General features: G+C 39.3%; 1 long non-coding RNA gene and 1 pseudogene across 1 annotated transcript in view; one reads left to right on the top strand and one right to left on the bottom strand.

Moving 5' to 3' along the window:
- Positions 1-22,841, bottom strand: part of LOC124520079 (uncharacterized) — a 178,780-nt gene that overhangs the window by 5,634 nt on the left and 150,305 nt on the right. The window contains exon 3 of the long non-coding RNA XR_006964245.1: positions 4,164-4,347. This is a non-coding gene — a long non-coding RNA (uncharacterized LOC124520079). The remainder of the gene's footprint in view (positions 1-4,163; positions 4,348-22,841) is intronic.
- LOC124521393 (uncharacterized) lies at positions 18,767-18,860 on the top strand (annotated as a pseudogene).

Raw genomic sequence — 22,841 nt, 5'->3', positions numbered from 1 at the left:
TGATGATATACACACATCTAAGAAGTTGACATCTATACAAAATTGATACAATGTATTGAATAAAGCAAAAGGATTTCAAGGAGCGTATCTATCGTATATCCCTCTGATTTACAAAGTAAAACCTTCAGTGAACAAATTCAGAAGTGTATTTTTTCCAATAAGAGGACACCTAACAATCTCTCTTTAATCAAGGTCAAAGTTGGTTAACAATAGCAGCATTATAAATTGTAGTTAGAAGAGTTAAGTTTTATTCCCTTTTAATTTTATTAAATGTCCCTCACCTTGCCATGCGATGCTGGAAAACTTATGCAGAGTTTATTCTCTCCATGCACATACATACTCTCCCTCTCTCTTCTTTGCCAGATAAGTACTGATAAATTTACCTGGTATTCTTAGATGTTTAAAAACCTAAAACAGAATGTATAAGCACAGTATCAAGTGTTTGTAACTACTGATCAACTTAAGCGCTCACTCAGTCTGCTCTCCCCCACCTCCTCTCCCCTTCCTACCTGAAAAAGGAGATTAGGACGTCAGCGACGTTTCAAGATCCTCCCTGATTTGATGGCATGAAATCTTTCCTATTTCTCCAACGTTGAACTGATGTCTCTGCTGTGTTCTTTTTGAAAAGATCTGATACTACAATTGTTTACAACTATAAGGTACCTCGCATCTTCTTAGAGATTATCGGTGACCACATTCAATAATAAGCGTTAACATGAATTATTTTAACCATGTAATTTGTTTACATGATTTTAAAGCTCCAAAGTATCTATGTGAAGCTGATCATAATTTTGCTACTTTATAACACTATAATGTTTTATTTCTATCGCCACATGTACAGACACACACATCACATATGTGTATATCATTTCAAAAGTCAGATTTAAAAAAAGAACAAATTGGCAGAAATGTCTCTACCCCCTAATATAATATGATGATATAAGGCTATGTATAATTCAAGTAGGCAAAGTTGTCAGACACTTTTCACCTTGTTGCTTTTTTATTACAAAGCTGCTGCAGGATTCATTTTACTCTAGAATAAAAATCTCATTATTCTCAAAATAAAATAATTTAATAGGAAAAAATTCTTCAGATATTTTAAACACTTTTGTAAAGTCATGGTTTCTTAATCAAACTTGAAGCTTTCTAGAATCCAAAGGACTTTAATAGCCAATTTTGCCCTTTCCCTCATTTACATACAAATTCTTTTCTCCTACTTAAATGCCATCAAGTTACCTTAAATTAGTGATGAGGTGGGAAAACAGAAAAAGCAGAATATCCTAGGAGATAGAATAATTATTGCTTTTACAGTCCAGCACAGACAATTATCTTTGGTGCTGTGATATTTAACAAGGGAATCTCAGAAGGGACACTCTGTCTACCTGTCTGCATGCACAGGAATGCTATGGCTATCTCAAGTAATTCACCTGTAATTCTCTCCTGCATAATTTTCTACCATTAGCATCACATCAGGATTATTACATTGGACCATGTGGCTCCACTTAATTAAATATGTAACATTTTGAGTTTGCTTATTTGTGTACTTGCTTTCATTATTCTTTGCTAGGAGGAAAGTTAAAAGAAATGTGGAGAGCTAGTGTGGCATAAAGGGGGTCAGGAAACGTGAGTCTTGGTCTTAGGTGAACAACTACCACCATTCACCAGTTGTGGCACCTTGAGTGAATCAGGAATCTCTTTAAGCTCTCACCATCCCCCACCTCCTATGCCTTACCATGCTCCATGCTTCTTGGCAAACTTAACATATAGATTACACTTTTTGACTCTAGTTATCAGCTATATTGCTTCACAAATATTTTAATAAATCTTCAAACAAAAATTGGAGACCATGCTTTTTGTTTAAGATCACAAAAAACTATATAGTAAGATGAGAAATGCAATTCTATTAACAGGTGGAAAGGTTTCCTCATTGGAGGTAAATGTGCTCTGAGAATACTGGTAAGATTCCAAGAGATAACGTTTTAGGTGAAACTGAGCTTTGTTAGATAGAGAGACAAATTTGCCAGATACTCTAGACAGGGAGAGGGTCAGGCAGAAAAGCGAAAAGAAAGAATGGAGTGTGGATCCAAGAAAAAAGAAAAGGAATGTGTCAGCAGTGTAACTTCTCTCCGAATCATAATCATAATAATTACTGAAATTATTAAAGCCTGGATGGGAGTGAATCTCTGTGGGAATACTGAAAGACTGGTCTTTGCCTCTGCACCAGAGATCAGCAAACTTTCTTCTAACAGGGTCAAATAACAAGTACTTCAAGCTTTGCAGGTCATATGGTCTGTGTCACAGCAACTCAACTCTGCCCTTGTATCATGCCATAAACAATATGTGAATGAATAGGTATGGCTCGTATGTGTTCTAATAAAACTTTATTTTTGAACACTGACATTTGAATTGCATATTGCATGTTTCACAAAATATTGTACTTCTCATTTTTTCAACCATATACAAATGTAACATCCACTCTTAATTAAAGCGGGATTACAAAGATAGTCAGTAGGCCAAATCCTGCAGGTCATGGTCATAGTTGGCCAACCGTTGCTCTAGACCAGAGTAAGAAGCAAAAGAAACAAAGCAGCCTTATCTAGGTAATGAGGACGTGATCCCAGACATTCAGCAATTGTAGGAAGAGTTCTAGACTATCACCAGCTGGGGAAGTAGGTTTGATTCACTGTAATCAGATCCCTAAAAAGTAGCCTGGGTCCCAAATGACATTTAGATTACAGGTTGAAAAGATCGGAAGTGTTGGCCAGATGTATTCATTGTAACTGCAAATAACTCAAAATAACTTTGACCAATATGAGGTGGGGGGGAGGGGGGTGCAGAATAGAATAAGGCGGGGGGTGTAGAATTAGAATAAGGCTCAAGGGTGTCTCACTGAACACAAGTAGAAGATAGTATGAAGTAAACCACTAAATTTCCAAAAGAGACCATAGTCCTTTGAAGGTAAAATGACAAAAGCCTTGAGAGATTAATCAAATCTGAAAATCTAAAAAGGATTCCAGGAAGGAGGAACAGCTTGACTGATGGTGCAGAGGCAAGAATAAGTCACTGTGAATTACTGCAGAGAAATTAGGCTGTGCGAAAGGAAATACAGTTGTGGCCCACCCATCCCATCTCCTGCCCATGGAAAGCCAGTGCTTTGAACTCCTTCTCCAGCTTCAAGGCAGCACCACATCTGAGACCAGAATGTAGGAGCAGAAGGCAGGCGTGCCCAGGAGCACTCAGCTTCTCCCAGGGAATCCTGACACATAGGACCCACCCAGGAACCAAGAGCCCAGGGAAGGGCCTGAGGTGTTATCAGCTGAGGTCATGAAACCTCAAAAGAAGGAGGGGGCCAGGCCTATGTCAAAGGCTGGTGTATGCACCCAAACAGGGAAACATGGAATCATTTGAAAGGTATTGACTGGAATGAGTGACTTCCAGAAATAGGTAGATGCTTCTTTTTCTCTCACCTCATCCACCTCCAAGGAGAAAGAGAAGTTCTAATAGTAGTCAAGGTAGAAAGGGCTCCAAGGACACAACTAGGGCACCGCAGAAGGGAGTGGATTATTTCAGAGTACAGAGAAAACAAAAGGAAGTTCTGAGTTAAGGCATCATTTGGCCTCTGGCCTTTCTATACCCTCTTAGGTGGCTTCTCCCTCTGGGAGCTGGTCTCCGTGTGGTGGAAACAAGGAGATCATCCCTGGGTTGCTCTTTGCAGGGGAGGAGCCCCCAGCCAGGAACACCTAGCAGGACTTTTCATGGGTTTATCTTTCCATGCCCTTCCTCATCTCCAGGTGACAGAATGTGCCATGTCAGGATCAGAGGCCCTAGTTCTCTCAGAAGCAGAGGCTTAAACAAGAGGCAAGAGGAACCATGCCAGCATTTGTAAGATTTCCTCATGAGGATGACAAAGGTGTGTAGCCAAAGTCTTTTATTAATTATTTTAAGCTTTTTTGTTTTGAGAGAGACAGAGACAGCGTGAGAAGGGGAGGGGCAGAGAGAGAGAGAGAGAGAGAGAGAGAGAATCCCAAGCAGGCTCCACACTGTAAGCACAGAGCCTGATGTGGGGCTTGAACTCACAAAACCATGAGATCATGGCCTGAGCCAAAACCGAGAGTCAGATGCTTAACCAAATGAGCCACCCAATCGACCCACCAAAGTCTTACCTGGTGGTAAAGAGGCTTCCTTTGCTGGAGTGTCCTCAAAGCATTTTCTCTCCTTCTGAGTCAAATCCCTTTCCATCAGAAACTAATTTGTTTCCATGCTGGGAGTCAGGTTGGCATTCTGTGCATGAACCAGGAAGAGGGCCTGGGCAGGGGCAGGACACAGAGTGGCAGCAGGTCCAGGGGCCTGGCAGTGAAGGAGGGCACAGAATTCACTTGAGGGGAGGAAATACAGTGGAGAAATGGAGCTCACTGTGTTCAAAAGAGTTATTTTCCTTATGAAAGACTCCATAGGTAATCTTGGTGCAGTACTTGAAGGTCTGGGAAGAAAGAAAAACTTCCTGGATTGGTCCTCAGAAAACAGTCCAAGTCTGTTTCTGTCATGTGCCTTAGGGAGAGACCTCTCCGGACACCTACCAGAATGAGCACAGCATCTGTGCTGACACCAATAAGGAAAAAAATAACCAGGACCTTCAACCCGCCTCCCTTAGATCATAAACTGATCATTAGTTGGAGAGAAGGAGCAGTTTTTGCCCACCTGGGATTATGCAATTAGAAACAGTCTGGAAGGTTTTATGTTTTCCTCCAAGGCAGCCACAGGGATGAAGAGCAGAGAAATGAGAAGGAGTGACAAGGGACAGCTCCCTGCTGAATCTGACATCTTCGTGCTCTGACACATTTAGAATGCATGGAGTTACTGGGCCTCATGGCATATGACTCCCAAGAGGAGGTTGCCTTCCTTGCTTACATAGGCATGAATCCTGTGGTGGTCAGAGCCCCCAGGGAATGTAACAACCCTGACTGGTATTCCTGAAGGAAAAAAAAAAAATACTGGTGCAGCTTATGCTTCAGAAGAGAGACTATCAATGCTCAGATTTCCCTATTGTGTGACATTTGGCTTAGAATAGAAAAGAAAATGTGAAAGGAAAAGACATTGAGAGTCTTCTGCATCTTTGACTTGCTCACCAGGGGAACAAAGAATAGTTAATAGACGATCTCTAACTTTGGTCTGCCAGTTTGAATATACCATGTTATTCTCAGACTGAAATGATAGAAAACAAGCTTTACCAATGGTATCCTCCTGAACAGCTTTGAAAGTCGTTGGTTCAAGAGCTATATTAAGAAATAAGGACGCTTCCTGAAACCAATGAAATGTAGTATTTGCTTCTGAAGATAGGCTGCACACAATCACTATTCAATGGCCACCTATTTTCTCCCCTACACTCAGCATGTATATAGTACATATATATTACACAAATATCCTCTATTGGACATAAATGCTGCAACACACATACACATCAACACACACATACAAAGACTCGGTTCCTTTGTTCAAGGAGTTTACAAGTGGTTGGTAATTACTATTACAATTATTCCTCACCACAGTATACCACATGCCATTTCCAAAGTTATTTTTATAGTCAAAGCTCTTAAAAGCTGATTTTAGAGATAAAAAATACTTTTTCAGGAAAAAAAAATCATTGGGAATTGCTAAAAACACAGAAGGATAATGTGCAAGTAACAGAATGGAGTCAAGAAGCAACAAAAATTCTTAAACCTTCCCTGCACCCCTTCTCATCACCACTATAAACCTTGAAATTAGTCACTTTGGGCTACAGAACAATTAGGCTAAAACTGATGATGAAGTCAAACTTTTAATTATCAAACAAAAATTATAAATTCAAAAATCTTTCCTTAAATACTCTAGTAATAAAGAACTGCTTCTATATGTAACCTAGTTTACTATCTTAAGCATGACTCTATTTTAGAAGGGCTACATGTTTTGTTGAAAACCAATCTTTTCCTAATATTACATAACTGAATATTTCTTTTTTCAATGTGTTGCTATAGCATTCAGCCAAACAATAAAATTAATTTAGTTGAAGGACCTGTGATAAACTCCAAGCCTTTGCAGAAGTGATTAATCATAATATGAAGAAAAACAAAGCTAGCTTTAGAAAGACTGAAAATAAGAAATCTAGAATACTCTTAACCATCATGTTGGAAATAGTTTCCAATCTTTTCTGCCTGCAGCGTGCAAATGTATCTTCCAATGTAGGTAGAGAAAAATAACGGTCAAATATTTAAGGTTAACATTTTTTTTTCTTTGAAGCATTTGGTAGAGAACTGGAAAAAAAATAAGAGCAGGGGAATGGTAAAAATGACACAACATTTCACTCAACATTTATTCAGTGTAATGTTCATGCCAATCACTGTGAGAGAGGCTGAGAACACATAAGTGAACAAAACTTGGACTTGCCTTCCCAAGGAGTGACCATTTGCTTATATTGGAGAAGACATTTCCTAGTAAGATGATCGTCTCCTCTATCTTTCATCTTGGCCACATCCCTAAATCCTACCTGCTAGTCAAAAATTAATTAGCAGGAAAATGACTTAATAGTCCTTCAAACTCAATACTTCCAAACCTCAACAATTTTCTGTAACTCCACGTGTCCTGCACACCTCACCCATCATTGTTCCTGGTTCTACAAGCTAGAACACTCTGGGCTAGCTTCAGCTCTTCACCTTTTCTCTTACCTCTGTTATGTGTCATGCCAGCCTATTCGACCACAGAAATAGCTCTTCAGATCTTCTTCCCATCCATCTTATGCCCTCTTCCTAATTTAAGACCTTGTGATCTTGGCAGTGAACTAATGAAAAGGCACATCCAGTGCCTCTTCCAAGCTCCTCCCTCTCCCTTAAGTCCTTTGCACCAACACAAGGGCTATCTTCCAAAACACATGAAGATCTGATCATGTCTCACTGTCCTACTTGAAAACTTCAGCTGAGAAATATTACCAAGTTCTTTCAAGTGGCACTAAAGCCCCTAAATATGGCACAGCTTACCATTTAGAGGCCACTGCATGGTATGCATCCACACACCTCGTGCCATGCTAAACTATGTCCTCTTCTTCCAAAAACAATCCAGATATTCATACTTGCAAACCTTTCTCCCACCGGTTCATGTGCAGAGAGTGCTCTCTTGCTTACCACCATATCCCCAGACTACACAGATTTGCAGTCTCTGGTTAGAAGCCAGAAAGAGAGTATAGACTTGTGGAAAACTAGTCCTTGAGGCAAAAGCAGGTGGGTGGACATGATTTGGTCAGATACTGGCAAAGTTTAAGACTAAAATGAGAAATCTGAATATATAGGGACCTTGAAATCTGAAGGAGGAAAATCCAAGTACAAAGCTGGCAAAATTTAATAAGGAAAAAGGCATGCTTTGTCTACCGGGCATTTGTTGTATCTGTGAAATGGTCATGAACAGTGATTCTTGACTTGATGCTTCTTTAGAGGACCCAGGACTCCACTACTGCGCTCTCCTGGGTTTTCTCATGAACACAGACCTCTACAAGGCTAAAGACTGACAGAACATAATATCGCAGCCCATTCACATAGCAGCAGAGTATTAGGCAACATTGCTCCCATAATGAAGAACTATTTCTCTTAGGTTGACTAACAGGTGGGTTTCAAGAATTTTTGATAGCACTTATTTCATAGTGTTCTCTCCTTGGCATACTTCCTAGCTCTAAGATTTTTGTTTAATGAAAAAAAATTGCTGCCATGCAAAGGAGAGCTAAAAACAGCATATGCAATTTTATATAACCAGGCTTATCCTAGCATGTCAGGTCACCTTAATCCCTCAGTGAATAAGCACTAGTTGAACTACTGAGATATTTCCATCCATTATAGTCTCATTTCTTGAATGTCCGAGGCATCTGTAACCAAGAGCCAATTACCACTGTAGTTCATTAATCATCAGTGTTGCTTAATGCCAAGAACTGGAGGGAAGCTGCCTACATTGTTTTACTTAAGTTTCTCTACAAGAAATGCATAAATGAATAGCTGGTCCTACAAGAGTAGGCTAGTCTTGTGTAGGCTCTGGATAAACTGCACATGAAGCCTCATAAGAAGTTTCTTACGGGGCTCTTGGGTGGCTCAATTGGTTATGCACCTGACTCTTGATTTTGGTTCAGGTCCTGATCCCAGGGTCGTGAGATCGAGCCCCCTGTTGGGCTCTGTGCTGAGCATGGAGCCTGCCTGAGATTTTTTTTCTCTCCCTGTGACCCTCCCCGGATCATGCTTGCTCTCGCTCTCTCTCTCTTTCTCTCTAAACAAAACAAAACAAAGTTTCTTCCAACAAAATGTGGTGTTTCATGTAGTTTCTGTGTAAGTTTTAGCAATAAACCATAAATTCACATATCACATGTAATATTTTTATATTTTATAAAATGCCTATTGGACTATCAAAACCTATTCAAAGTTTTTACTGTATCTAGAGATCAGTTATAGGAGTATTGTTACAAATCTATGTTATCAAAAACTGCAGCCTATTATGTACCCAATGAGCTTAAATGTGAAGCCTAAGCCATATCAAGTATATTGTTTTTCCAAAATGAATACAACTTCCCATATGAAGAATGTTTGTACTTTTAAGAAAACTATTTGTAGTCAAATACATACAGAATTTAAACACTTTCATAGAGCCCTTGAAGACAGGTACCACTGCAAAGGGGATGCTATTTGTTCTAAATGGACCCCACAGATTAGGAAAACTAATTTTATCCATAAATGGGTAAAAATTCCACAGGATGGATTTTGGCTCCCTAATGAAAGCATGTCATGATAGTCAGATGCTCTAAGATAGAAAGCCATACCTTGGCAAAGAGAAAAATGTAGGACCAAGGAAATGTCGGGGACACTGAAGCTTGAGCACATGAAACCATAACTTCCCAGGGCAGAAAATAATGACTTTTAAGAAAATAGATACTTAAAATTTTTAATTTAGGTGTTTTTCTGTAACTTAATTTTTATGTGTTGTCATAGCCTCCACTATCCCAAATCTCCAACAAAGGCAGTTACACACAGAAATTCAGGGAGAGACAATCTGAACCATACCCACCAGGCCAGTAGGGAATAGAAAATGGGAAAGCGCAACACAGAATGGGAGTGGGCAATTCAGAGGAATAGCCATTCAGAGCCAATAGAAATTAAAAAGAAATGTAAGTTTCCCAGAACTCACAAGAGGTATTAGGTGCTAAACAGAAAATGGAAGATGGAAGCCAATTTTGCTTTCGATTTCAGAAGACAGTATGAGCCCAGAATGTATCTGGGTTATTACCATTTATTTATCCAAATTGATTCAGCACCTACTATGTGCCAGCTACTAATCCAGGCTTTGGACATAAAGGTACAGTAGGCGGAGCAGAGAGAGTAGAGGCAAGTAGTAGGAGCTGAGGCTGAGAGCCAACAGGGCAGACTACAGGGGCTGGTAGGCTCTGATAAGGACCTTCCATGATGAGGTGGTCTCTGAGCGAGATGGGAAGCCACTGGAGAGCTCTGAATGGAGGAGTAACTCAACCTGACTTACATCCTGTCCAAGGCGTTTAAAACAGTCTAAATGGAACAAGGGAGGAAACAGAAGACCAGCTTGAAGGCCAGTAGTTTGAAGGTCCTCCAGGTGAGAGACAGGGACAGGATAGATGTTCTCAGAGGAAGTGGTGAGAAATTTGGAGCATAGATATATTTTAAAGGTAAAGAGGACAGGATCAGCTGACAAATCGGACGTGGGGTGCAAGAGAAAGAAAATTCAGGGAAGATTCTAAGGTTTTCACGTTGAGCAGCTGCAAACATGAAATTCAATTCAGATTTCCAAATCAGAGACTTTTTCCCCTGCCTTTAAAGTCTAGGGAGGGACAGAACTGAAAACAGTCAAATGGCAACATTAGAACCCGCAAGGATGTTTCAGCCATGCTAAGCCAGTCTCCTTCCCCATTCTCGTCCTGAAACATAAAAGAAAGGCAAAGTTTCTCCATTGTTAACCTGCTAAGAGTTAAAGCTCAACAGTCTTTAATAGTACATTGCAAATGATAGCACTTCATGACTATTTTCATTAAGTAAAACTAACATCTTATTTTGATTTTAAATAACTTTTGAGCAGATTTTCATTATTTGCAATTTTCTCACTTGGAGGAAAACTGCCTTAACTCATAACAGTCTGGAAAGCTTTAGAAGTTCCTTGGAAGAATATTATGGTAGCTCTAAAAATATGACCGTAAGTCTGACCCTGTATTAATGCTGGAGGAGAGAGAGAGAGGAAAAGGGAACAGAGCAAGTTAGAAACCAACTATTAGAGCTACTTTGAACTACTTAAGGTTACCCAAGACACACTAATCTCTGGGCCTGTTTTCCAATTTGTAGACTTAAAGTGAAAATGTATCACAGGATTGACATAAGGAAATGTCTTCTTTTACAAATAAAAGCATTTAATAAAAGTATGTTGATATTCCCAATGTTTGGGGTATATTTTTACTACGCAATAAAAGTAAAATTTGGTCAGAGGAAAAACAATTGTGACAGCTTGCAAGCCTCAATGTGACAAACATTAGCATTTGCTTCTTTTTTTAAAAATATGACCACTTTTAGCCATGACTAAATCCAACAGCTCCAAGAGGGTTGTTCCCAGAATCATGTGGTGCTGTGCCCACCCTCCTTCGTGAGGATGAGTGGAGCCTCCCATGACAGCAGACTTCAGCCAGGCTGTCCCAGCTCCAGCCTCACCCCCACCCACTGGGGAAAGATAGGACCGATCGGCACTAAACCCAAACTATCGTAGCTCTTGCTGCTTTTATTATCTTAATTACCATATTCCTTTTGCCACTGTTGCACAAAATGCTCTATTTCCTTTCAGCAGCTCTTAAACTTTCTTGGCTTATAGACCTGTCAGGCAGTCTGGGGAAGTCTCCTGGGCCCTTCTCAAAATCACATTTTTTAATTCATTAACATAAAATGCACAAGATTACAAAAGAAACCAGTTACATTCGAACACAGTTGTATCCTTACTCCCTCCCCGTGGCAGTTCATGGACAAAGTAACAGTTCACAATGTTTTTTCTTTAGTAATCTTGGAAACCCATTTGTGGCTCGACCCCACAAACTGTGAGATCATGTCCTGAGCTGAAACCAAGAGTTGGACACTTAACCAACTGAGCCACCCAGGCGCCCCCAAATTACTTACATTTTAGCCCTCAGTTTTTATGTCAAAAACATGTTGACCAAAGTAAGATTGTTCATCAGAAGCTTAAAATAAATTGAGAATTAACAGAGACCATGACAATTTGGGCCATTAAAAGGAAGTGATTAAATTGTCTGATGCCCCCCTAACAACCCAAACCATACACACTGCTGGTCTATACCCCTCATCCCAGCATCTCATACTCCACACGCCTAACACACTTACTGTGAGGTCAGTGTGAGCTACACTCATGCCTTCACAGAGGCCATCATCTGGGACTGCTTTTCCTAACCACACATTAAGGCACACGTAGTAATATAATTTGGAGGAACAAAAGTATAGCCAGGGGAACAGGGGCTTCTGGAGCATCTTTACTATTAACCAGGACCTAGAACCTCCAAGGCTCCTACAGATTTGAATGTAGAGCAACGTGAAATAGGAGTTATGCAATAATTACTTTTTGAATGACTAATGATGACTGTAGTCTTTACTTCATAAAATAGATTCATACATTTTACTTTTTTGTTGATTTCAAATTTTTACTTATTTTTCTCAATTCTTTCCACATTTATTTATTTTTGAAAGACAGAGCTTGAGTGGGGGAGGGGCAGAGAGAGAGGGAGACACAGAATCTGAAACTGGCTCCAGTCTCTGAGCTGTCAGCACAGAGCGCGACTCGGGGCTCAAACTCATAGACTATGAAATCATGACCTGAGCTGAAGTTGGATGCTTAATTTTTTTTTTAATTCTAGTTAGTTAACATATAGCACAATATGGTTTCAGGAGTAGGATTTAGTGATTCATCTCTTACATATAATACATATACATATACATACATATATGTATATATATACATATATATGTACATATACATATGTACATACATATAATACATATACATATAATCACAAGTGCCCTCCTTAATGCCCATTTAGCCCATCCCCCTCATCCCCTTGTCTCCATTGTGCCACCTATTGAACAAATTCAATCAACTGCTAGAGTTTCTGGTACTTAAAAACAATACTAATATATTACAAATATTTTGTATTATTATACAAAATTACACATATAATTTACATATATAATTTATATTTATATATTTATATATAATTTATACACATATAAAATATATTAATTGCCTGTGTTCCATTTCTCACTTATTTTTTTAAAGAACATGATAGAAAGCCTCTGCAGCTTTTGAGACAATGACGAAGGAAAAGCCACATTCCTGATTGATACACGGAGTCTAATAAAACCCAAAAAGATTTCAGATTTCTAGGATTGGTATGTTCAGAAGTTTTATATTTCCCTCAGCTTTGTGCTCTGTCAGATATAAACAGAACAAAAGAAAGATCTCTAGAGCAAACATGAAAATACAGCAGAAATTAGGCTTCTGTATAGTGAATGTTACCTGCATGATTAAAAGGGGAAACAAGAACTACCTTCTTTCATGTAAATTATAAAATTAAAAGATCAGTTGTTATCCATGGGTGATCCGGGGTGAATCTATCCTCCTACATTCATAATTATTAAAACCACCACTTAATGTACAACATGAGCCTAACCTAGAGTTAGCTAGAAATTGTGCGATTTTGTAGCTTTTTTTAAGATTCTAAAACCCCAGTTCTTGAGATGGTTTTGATGTGCCCTTTAATTAGAGGCAGAAAGATGACCTAAACTTCGGCTGTAAAATACTGAGTTCCATACACTTCCAGTGTATGATTATATGCCTGTCTGCTTTGTTTTAAAATAAAACTGATTACCATCAGCTAAATTTGATTATTAGACCTTCTGTGAAAGAAAAAATATATATATATATATATTTAAAAGGTTTTTAAATTTCTCAATTTCTAAAAAAAAAAAGTATTATAGAATTACAGTTGGAATTAAGTTTGGGGATTATTTTCTATTAATTCAATGACAAGAGTTTCCTAAATATCAGTTTAAGATCTACTGATCAATATCTATATTATACTGATTCATACATACATGTATACATGAATATACCGATTAATACCTATCATTAACAGTCAGCTTCTTGAATTGTATACTTTGGGCTACAAATAATAGAAAATCTGACTCAGAGTAGTTGAAATATAGGCTATTTCTTGTTTAGTAATAAAAGACTGGACAAGGCAGTCCCATGGTTGCTCCATGATGACACTATGGGATTGCATCCTCATTCTAGGTTTTTCTAGGCAACGAAAAATCCTCAGTCTAGGTTTTTCTTTGCATCCTCAGTCTAGGCAAAACTCAGTTTTGCCACAACCAGTTAGCTATGGCAAAACAAATTCCAGAACAAATTCCAACACCAGAGAGTACGTTTCCTCTCACCCCTCTATCCTTTCCGGGTGGATAGTCTCCCCTTGAAGCCTCAGAAGTCTTCCCCTTACATGTCATCAGCCAGAACCGGATTTCATGCCGACAAACCAGTTGTGGTGATGGAAAATGAGATTGCCACAGTGGCATTAACACTCATGACTAATCCCCCAGGGCAGGCACACTGTTACCCAAATAACCTTAGGATCCTTTAGGCTAGGAAAGAGCAGTGAAACCCGGCAGTGTCTGCTACACACAATATGTGCCACATACTATAGACCAATTTTTTAAATCTTTAAAATTTTTAAAAGGAAACCACAATGTGTATACTTATACTTCATAAATGAAGAAAGCAAGGCTTCAATAAATTCAATGATTTGACAAAGTCACACTGCTCATAAGCAAGCAAGTCTGAACTGAGGACTGAGGCTTTGGAGCCTCCTATGCAGTCACTGATGACAACCAAACCACAAATAAAACAATGGTCCAGGTTCCTGTGGCTTGAAAGCCAGCAACGTTAGGCTCTGTTCACCAAAATATGATTAGCAACTTCAGACTGTTTCTTCAAAAAAGATGTTCATGTGTATCTTCAAGATATCCTCCAAATGCTAATATGTTTTGGTTCTTCCAAAGATAAACTCTCTCTGAAGTTGAGGTGACAGGGACCATCAGTTCCAGATAAGAGAAAATACAACCCCATCTACACTCTCCATAAACTGGGGCCGTGCGCCTTGAGACCAGAACAGGTCATATGTCATAGGTGGCATCTTTTTGATGATTTGAGAGCCTCATAATTGTTTATTGACTCAAGCCCAGCTTCACTTCACTTCTGCTTTAGGAGAAACTATTTTTCTAAAATTTAGTGGTAAATGATTTTTGAATAATGAGAACTTGGAGGGAGGAAAGAGGAAGTTATATGAAGCGAGGCAAATAATTGAAGATGTTCATAATGCAAGTCATTTTTCTCCAGAAATAGTACCTGCTGAATTCCCTGTCTTTTTTTCCTGGGTGAGGAAAAAAATAACAAAAAACTTGCAGTGTGTGTGTTAAGATATTGATGCTTGGGTATCACGTGGCAGAGCAGCTGCTATTCATAAAATTAGGCAGTAGCAAAGCTCAATGTTCTCAACAAGATGCTAATTATTTACTCTTACTTGATATATTCTTCCATAAATTTCCTATTATTTGCCTTATGTTCTGTCTGTGATCTCCCATCAAAGAAAAGCATATCACCATTTTTTGTGTTGTTAACATAATGTTTTTAGGGTAAATGTTTACTTTAGGAAGATGTTTAATCCCAAATGCTAATGAAAATATAAGAAAATTGATAAGTAAGTAGAAGTGAAAAAGACACCACAGGGCCATATTCCCAGCATTGCTTTGAACTTGCTAATTGTTGTTCAGTGGTAGCCCTTAATGTCACATTCCCTTTTCCTTAAAATGGAACTTGTAAAAACTGTTTTAAGAAAACAGTTTATTTTGGTACTGGTGGCACAAGAAGTTACCAAAGGAAATGTGTTTCCTATATTTTGTTTAAAACAGCCACACAAATGATCCGTCCCAGATGCCTTGACATCTACTTTTGCTGGCAAAAATATAAAACAGCTCCAAGAAGCAGAGTTAGGAGTATGATAAACTTCAGTTGTTCGTGGGAAATGAAAGAAAAGAGAAAATTAAGGGCACCTGGGTGGTTCAGTCAGGTGAGCACCTGACTCTTGATTTTGGCTCAGGTCATGATCCCAGGGTCTTGGGATCAAGCCCTGCACCAGGCCCTTCACTGAGCATGGAGCCTGCTTAAGATTCTCTCTCTCTCCCTCTGCCCCTCTCCCCTGCTCATGCTCTGTCTCTCTCTGTAAAATAAATTTTCAAAAAATAAATGCTATTTTAAAAAGAACAAAGCAATGTAAAATTGTGCAAAGTATAAATTCCATTTCTCGTAATTTCTGTGTTCCATGCTTTTTCTAAGATATGCCAAGAAAAACATTGTTGTGTTTAATGTAGTATCTAAGGAAATTTTTCAATTCTCCCCAGTATTTTTATTTGTGCCTATTAGCTTAGAAATGTATTTTTAAGAGCTTTACATTACACTGGTCATCAATCATAGGTATATATGGAAATAAAAATAAATACCACCGCTCTCAGCATTTTAAATATCCCTTTGAACATTGACTATGAGTACACAGCTCTTTTTGGCCTATATAAATGCCTTATCTTTTAGAGCTTGACAGTTTATAAAGTGCTGTGTGCTCCGTACTATCTCATTTGTTCTCATGTAACCACCCAAACCTTGAAGTGAATGGGTGGGTAATAATTCCTATTCTACCGATGAAGGTGGGTTCCAAGATGAAGAGTAATGTCCCACAGCTTTTGGTGGAGCCTGGAATAAAACACCGGTCTTGGGGGGGGAACCTGGGTTGCTCAGTTGGCTAAGCATCAGACTTCAGCTCAAGTCATGGCCTCACAGTTCATGAGTTTGAGCCGTGTTGGGCTCTGTGCTGACAGCTCAGAGGCAGGAACCTGCTTTTGAATTTTGTGTCTCCCTCTCTCTCTCTGCCCTCCCACACTTTCACTCTCTCTCTCTCTCTCAAAAATAAACATTAAAAAAAACACACACAGTCTTGGCATTACTGCCATTATACATGGTATAAGGTAAGAAAAATGGCTGGTAAATGCCTTAACAGAAATGCAAATAGAAAAATCTAATTGTTTCATTCTGATTTGTTTACACAGAGCCCTACAAGCACTGCTCCAGACAAATGTTTTCTCCAGTAAATGCAAAACACTGATGCCAAAGTCTTCTTGAAATTGGTGTTCAGAGAACCTAAACATTAAAATAAATTCTTCCTTTTAACGGCAGTCTTCCCTCTTGCTGATTTTTCTATCTTAAATTTTTATGTCTAGAAATGCAGAATGGAAGAGTCCTGCAATGGCGTTAACTTGGCCATATTTGTAGATCTGCTGATCAAAAGCCTTTTATACGTTAGCTGGTTTAAATGTAAACCGGGCAGATTATTTGTGATGTGAAAACCATGATTTTTGCTTTATATAGGCACTTTTAGCTGTGAGAAATTTCTGTGCCTTTTCATAGTTTTAGCTGTATACTACCATTTGCAGATTTGTGCATATGTAGTCATATGTATTTTTAATTGGTCAAAAGTTGCCCTTGTTCACAGTGGTTGTTAACAAACCAGCTGGACTTTGTTTTAAAAGCCAACTAGTAGAAAACAGTTTGGCCTCAAAATAATAAGCATACAGTAACCATAGGACCCAACAATTCCACTTCTAGGTATGCACCTATGAAAAAGAAGAATGCACACAAAGACTTTGCTCTCAATGTTCACAGCAGCATTATTCATAATAGCCAACAAGTGTCAACAACCTAAATGGCCATCAACTGATGAATGGCTAAATGAATGTGGCATATCTACCCAATGGAATATTATTGAGCAATAAAAAAGTGTAAAGTTCTGATACATGCTACAACAGGATGAACCTTGAATCATCATCCCAAGTGAAAGAAGCCAGGCACAAAAGACCACATATTGTATTGACCTCATCGAATAGATAAATCCATAGAGACAGAGAGTAGAATAGTGGTTGTCTAAAGCTGGGAGGTGGTGTTGGTTGCAGGTGAACAGAGAACAAGTGCTGATGCAGACAGGTCTTCTTTTTGGAGAACAGGCATACTGCAGAGATACCATGGGTTTTGTTCTAGAACACTACAATAAAGCAAATATCACAATAAAGCAATTCAAGTGAATTTTTTTCATTTCCCAGTTCATATAAAAGTGATGTTTATAGTATATTGTAGTCTAAGTGTGCAAGTGCACTATGTAAAAAAAAAAATGTAAATACATTCATTGAAAAACATTTTATAGCTAAAAAATGCTAACCAGCATCTGAGCTTTTAGCGAGTCACAATCTTTTCGCTGGTGGAGAGTCTTGCTTCAATGTGGATGGCTGCTGAAGGTCAAAATGGCTGCAAAGATTTCTTAAAATAAGACATGGAGTTTGCCACACCAACTGACTCTTCATTTCATTTGAACACTAAGAGACAAGGGGCACCTGGGTGGCTCAATTGGTTAAGTGTCCGACTTCAGCCCAGGTCATGATCTCATGGTTTGTGGGTTCAAGCCGTGCATCAGGCTCTGCGCTGACAGCTTGCTCAGGTCCTGGAGCCGGCTTCGGATTCTGTGTTTCCTTCTGTCTCTGCCCTTCCCCCGCTCACTCTGTCTCTCTCTCTGTCTCTCAAAAATAAATACATGTTAAAAAAAATTTTTTTAATGTATTTAAAAAAAAGAGACCATCTCTCTGCCCCTCCCCCACTCATTCTGTCTCTCAAAAATAAATACATGTTTAAAAAAATTTTTAATGTATTAAAAAAAAAGAGACCATCTCTATGCCCCTCCCCCACTCACTCTGTCTCTCAAAAATAAATACATGTTAAAAAAAATTTTAATGTATTAAAAAAAAGAGACCATTATGGGGTTATTAATTGGCCTAATTTAAATATTGTCATGTCTCAAGGAACAAGAAGGCCCAAGGAGAGGGAGGGAGATAGAGGAACAATGGTCACTGGAGCAGTCAGAACCCACAGAACATTTGTCAGTTAAGTTCGTGGTCTTAAATGGGTGTGGTTCATGGTGTCCCCAAATAACTATAATAGTCACATCAAAGATTCCTGATCACAAACCACCATAACAAATACAATAGTAATGAAAAAGTTTGAAATATTACATGAATTGCCAAACTGTGACAGAGATAGGAAGAAAATGCTGTTGGAAAAATGGCACCAATAGACTTAATCAATGCAGGGACACGACAAACCTTTCATTTGCAAAAAACAGGATATTGGGGCACCTTGGTGGCTCAGTTGGATAAGTGTCTTACTCTTGGTTTCAGGTCAGGTCATTATCTCACAGTTCATGAGATTGAGCCCCAAGGAGGGCTCTGTGCTGACAGCATGGAGCCTGCCTAGGATTCTCTCTCTTCCTCTCTCTCTGCCCCTTCCCTCATGCTGTCTCTCTCAAAATAAATAAACATTTTAAAAAATATGACATCCAGGTGCCTGGGTGGTTCAGTCAGTTAAGCATCTGACTTCAGCTCAGGTCATGATCTCATGGCTCGTGAGTTCGAGCCCTGCGTCAGGCTCTGTGCTGACAGCTTAGAGCCTGGAGCCTGCTTCAGATTCTGTGTTCCCCTTTGTCTCTCGGCCCCCACTCATGCTATGTCTGTCTCTTCCTGTCTCTCTCTCAAAAAATAAGTAAACATTAAAAAAATTTTTTCATTGGAACGATACAGAGAAGATTAGCATGGCCCCTGTGCAAGGATGACATGCAAATTCGTGAAGTGTTCCATATTAAAAAAGAAAAAAATTTTTTTAATATGATATCTGCAAAGCTCAACAAAGTGCAGCACAATAACATGAGGTATGCCTATACTGAAGTCTTCTAAAATATGATGATGATTGCACAATTCTAAATACATTACACTAATAAATATATTAATATAACAAACTATCACAAACTGGGTGGCTTAAACAACACAAACATCTATTTCTCACTGTTCTGGATGCTAAAAATCCAAGGTCAAAGTGCTGGCAGATTCAGTGCCAGGTGAGAATACACTTTTTTTCTGGCCATCTTTTCTGTGTCCTCACACGGCAGAAGGGGTGAGGAAGCTCTCTGGGGTCTCTTATGTGAGGACACTAATCCCATTCATGAAGGCTCCACCCTCATGAATTAATCACCCCCAAGGGCCCCACCTCCAAAGACCATCACATTGGGGGTTAGGTTTAAGGGTATAAACTTGGGGCAGGGGGGTGGGTGGGGACAAAATCTCTCAGTCTACAGCACCTAGTATAGGCACGTCAAGTTTTCTGATTTGATATTCAAGATAAACTAAGTCAAAATGTTGCAGGATTTTTTTTTTACCTCAATACCTAGGATTCATCACCTCAGACGCTTTGAAGAATGAAGAGGTGGACACTAAATGAGCAGCAGGCAAAAGCTTATTAGAGTATAAGATCAGAAAGGAAGAATAGTAGGAAAGCTCTCTTTTACAGAGAGGGGAATTCGAAAGTGAATGCCTGAGGACTATAGGCAAGAGTCCTTGTTTTATAAGGTTCTGGTCAGCCCTCCCCCTTCCTTTCCCCCTTGTTCCTCAGGTTCTGCCTTTATTGGCTTGATAGCTCTAGGTGCTGGGTTGTGCATTCCTGATTGGCTCATTTTCATTGTATGAGAGGTGGTCTATGGCCATACTGAGGTCTTTTGTCAAATTCCTGAGGGAAACCTGAGGGGGAGTTTAGGTGGGATCTGTTACATTCTTAAGAGGAACCTTATGCCTAAGGGGGTTTGCTGTCATCTGACACTCCCAGCATTGTTCCAAAATAGGTGTTTTTCCCCACCCAGGGATCTCAGGTCCTAATCTTTCCCTCTCTGCCTACTGAATCCTATCTTCTCCTATCATACTCCCCCCTCTGAACGCATGACTTCTAACTCCTGTTAGGAACCAGGATAATGATCTTAACTGCTTCCTGCTGAAAGCGGGGGAAGGGGAATGGCAGTCAGGGCAGGTTCAAAGGTCAATCCAGAGGTCGATAAAATGGGAACATCTGGGCTAGCAGAATTTTTCTTGGATATCTTATTTCTCTGGCATATGCAACGGCTTCTACAAATGACATACAAAGAGTTCAGACCAGCAAGCATTAATATTCCAAATGCAATGCTACCTAGGGAGAAGGCCACACCCTTAGGAAGGGAAGATGCATTGTAGCCATCCAAAAAATCCCTACATGTCTGCTTATATATACTTATTAACTATAGTTTTTTTTTTCTCCCTCTTCCATCCTTATTTGGATGATAAGTATAACAACTCCATGATAAGTATTTCATTTTACCTCAAGGAAAGATTGATCTTCGATATCCAGATTACTGTAAATTTAGGCAATTGTTTTTCTGTCCTGAAGCTAGTAGCACTAGAGTCCCTAATTCAATCATAATATCCCTTCCTAGCAAGAGAGTGTGGATCTCTGGCATTATCAAAAAAGAACGTGAGAAATATCAAGTCTCCCCATACACACCCCAGTGGCTGAGGAAAAACGTGGTCATGGGTTTTCCAGTGACTCTAATCATCATGTTGTGTTTGGATGGTTGGCCTGGAGTGGAAAGGAGAACAGAAACGGTGACTCAGGTGTCAAGAAGGAAATCAACTGGTTTTCCTTCTATATCCAGAGTTACCAGAGGTGAGGCTCTGGGTTTCCCATAGATAGTTGTTTAGAAGAGCCACCGTAAAGAGCCCCAGGCCCTTTCAGGGATGTTGGTAATCTGAACGCTCCCAGATTAAGGTCACTGAGAGCATTCCGATTTCTAGTGATTGTCTCCACAAAAGGGGCATGGCTTATGGGTTTCAACTTCAGTTGTCCCTTCTGAAGACATTGTCGCTTTCAGTGCCCTGAATGGCCACATAAATGGCACTTGGTGCCAGGACCTCGGGAAGTCTGGTCTGAATAGTAGGTAAGGCTGTAACTAAGGTCTCAAATTTTTTCTAAAGCCTCCTTTCTTGTTCCTTACTCTCCTCTTGATCTCGGTTGTAATATACCCAATTGATAGTTTGTAAGAGCTCCTTGAGGGTCCCTTCCAGGCCAACAGCCAGCATTGTTCCAAAATATGTGTTTTTCCCCACACAGAGACCTCAGGTCCTATCCTTTCCCTCTCTGCCTATTTTATCCTATCTTTTCCTATCATAAAAAGACCTGGGCTCACCTGGGCAATCACTTAATCTCTCTGCCGTTGCTTCCCCTTTTTATGAAAAGTAAGGTTTCACTAGTGACTTAAGATGACTCTAACTCCACAAACCAGCATTATGTTGATCTTTATTTTCATAAAGGCAGACTAAGAAAAATGTTTTGTAATAGAGACAGACCAAGATACCACACCTTGTGCTGCTCCAGCTGCCTTTCCTCGGGAGTCCCAGACATGGTGAGAAAGGGTATGCTATTGCTGGGGCAGCCTTCCAGCTAAGGGAAGTCTGAGCGTGTAAATCATATGGCTGTAATGAAGCCAAGATGTATGTGCACCAACTGGCTTGCAAGACATTTAAAACTTCACTTTTTAAAAATCCACTCTAATATATGTCTGACGCTTTTTACTCTAATGTCATCAGACTTTACAGAATCTGTAGACTTATGGAATTTGAATTGGAAATATTTTGTCCTGTTTTACCTTTATGTGTTCCCCCAGACTATGGAGTCTATAGTGGTTTTTGATATTTGCAATATAAAACTCATTGTTAAGTAGGTAAACTAATATATCATTTTAGTTGCCGGAGGCTCATTCTATTTAAAAAGTGAAGGGGCAATAAATCCCTTGGCTGTGCAACAATGTGGCTTAGCTTTTTGTCAATTAGCAGTTCTCTTAGTTCTCTTCTACCCAGCCATCCCTACTCTCCCCTCCCCAAAGCAAAAAGAAGTCTAGAAACTCAACAGATAGGATTTGTTACATGATTAGCTCCCTAACCACCAACACCACCACCTTAACACATACACACACACTCACACACACACACACACACACACACACTGAGAAATAGTACATGTGTAGCAATCCGAAAGATATTCAGATGTATCAATGATACTAATATTTGTTAATGTTCATAGCAGGCATTTATCCTAATACATAGGAGTCCCCACTCCACAGATGGAAGAGTTAGATAATGATATGCATACTTTCTCCAATCCTCTCAAAGGAATAAACTCATTTACTCTTGAGAGAGGATAATGGGACTGACTGGAAAAGAATCTACCTTTCAATGTTCTGAAGTTCTATCACATGTCTCTCCTACCATTGTTCTCCAGGTGCCTATAACGTGAAACACAAAGCATACACAGAGAACCCTTGAGATATTGTCCTCGAGTGCACACCTCACCTAAGAAGAAAAAAACAGGCTATTAAGGCTCAAATCCCAAGGATGCCTCCACTCATATAATGTGTCATATATATATATATATATATATATATATATATATACACACACACACATATATATATATATATATATATATATATGAAAGAAAGGAAAAAAGAAAAAGAAAAACAGAGTAACATAGCAATTCCAAGACCATGGCTTGATTTTCATCCCATCTACTAAGCATGTTCTAACTCATTGCTACAAGAGGTCATATCTTAAAGTGGCAAAGTGATGACTGAGGGTTTTCTATATTTAAAACTTCATTGTCAGGAAGATGCACAGGTGTATCTGCTGTAAATCATGGAACAAGACTGAAAATGAATGTGGCACACCCTTTCTGCCACACACAATAAAGCTCCCTTTCCTCAAGCTGCAGGA

Source organism: Lynx rufus, unplaced genomic scaffold (genome assembly GCF_022079265.1).
Source record: "Lynx rufus isolate CCGP_SWC_20201006 ecotype Redwood Valley unplaced genomic scaffold, mLynRuf1.p SCAF_3, whole genome shotgun sequence".
NCBI classification, from domain to species: domain Eukaryota; kingdom Metazoa; phylum Chordata; class Mammalia; order Carnivora; family Felidae; genus Lynx; species Lynx rufus.
The sequence above is the reverse complement of the archived record's forward strand: the minus strand, read 5'-3'. Positions and strand labels throughout refer to the sequence as shown.